This window comes from Malurus melanocephalus, unplaced genomic scaffold (assembly GCF_030028575.1).
Source record: "Malurus melanocephalus ecotype Western Australia unplaced genomic scaffold, MMel_1.1 scaffold_185, whole genome shotgun sequence".
NCBI classification, from domain to species: domain Eukaryota; kingdom Metazoa; phylum Chordata; class Aves; order Passeriformes; family Maluridae; genus Malurus; species Malurus melanocephalus.
Window position 1 is genome coordinate 250506 of NW_026623417.1, and position 1112 is coordinate 251617.

A 1112-nucleotide genomic window follows, 5' to 3' on the forward strand; every position below is an offset into this window, starting at 1 on the left:
CTAATAAATGTAGTACACATATGGAAGCTGTTAGTAAAATTTTGTGGCAATTAAACTATTCTTACATTAAATTAGTCATATTTTGGTGCTTTTTACAATCCCACAGGAGAGTGGTGGATGGACCACCTAGGAATGTCACTTATTCCATCAGCATCCTAAACAGGATGGGCCACTTATCACCTGCTTCTGATGGTGACAACTTCTTTGATCCAGTCTAGAACCTCATCTGCTTTTTCATGACCAGACCACATCCTCCTGCAGTAGATAAGCACTTCTGTGTACAATCTGCTTCAAGGCCAGATCGTTCAGAAAGAACTTAATAATRTGGAGTCCTTTTATTTACAACTCTCCAGTTGTCTCCCTCTCCATTCTAAGCCTTTTCTAGATATTCCATTAATCCTTATCCATTCCCCAACAACCCTAATTCTTCATATGGCTGTAGTCACATAATGACACTTTTCTTGCTTGCTTTACTTTCCCTCCACTTAATTTTCTTTTCACTTTTCTTCTCACTCCATAATGTCTAGAGAAGTACACATTTCTCTGTTCACCCCTAACTTGCCAATCCTCTACCTTTCCCTCATGGTTATACATGTACATGTCCTTTGGATGTCAGCAACTACACTTCAAAAACCAGTCAACAGCTTAACAAAAGTTACTGAGCTTTCAGCACTTCTTGAATGCTTAGGAGTTCTTCTCTCAACCTCCCCTGTGGCCATTTCTGAAAAAAACCCAGACTTTGCAGCCGGTTGCATTAAAAATCATTATTCTTAACAATAATATTTGGGGATGTCAAATCAATGCAATYACTGMCTTTYTGCAGACAGAGAACTTGATCACTGAAAAATGAAGATGGTGACCATCTTTGTAAAGTAGGTCAGGTAAAGATCTGAACGAACAGATCAACCTTTGGGCACATAGCACTGAGGTCTGGTCATTTTCTGTTGTTATTATGACAACTACTTAACAAATTTTAAGCATACTTTCTCCTGATAAAGGTTAGTGAAAGCCACCTACCTGAAATCTTCCATACCAATGGGAAAACATATAATCTAGAAACTGATTCCACTGTTAAGTATGAAAACATACTTCATTGTTGAGATCATCGTGCA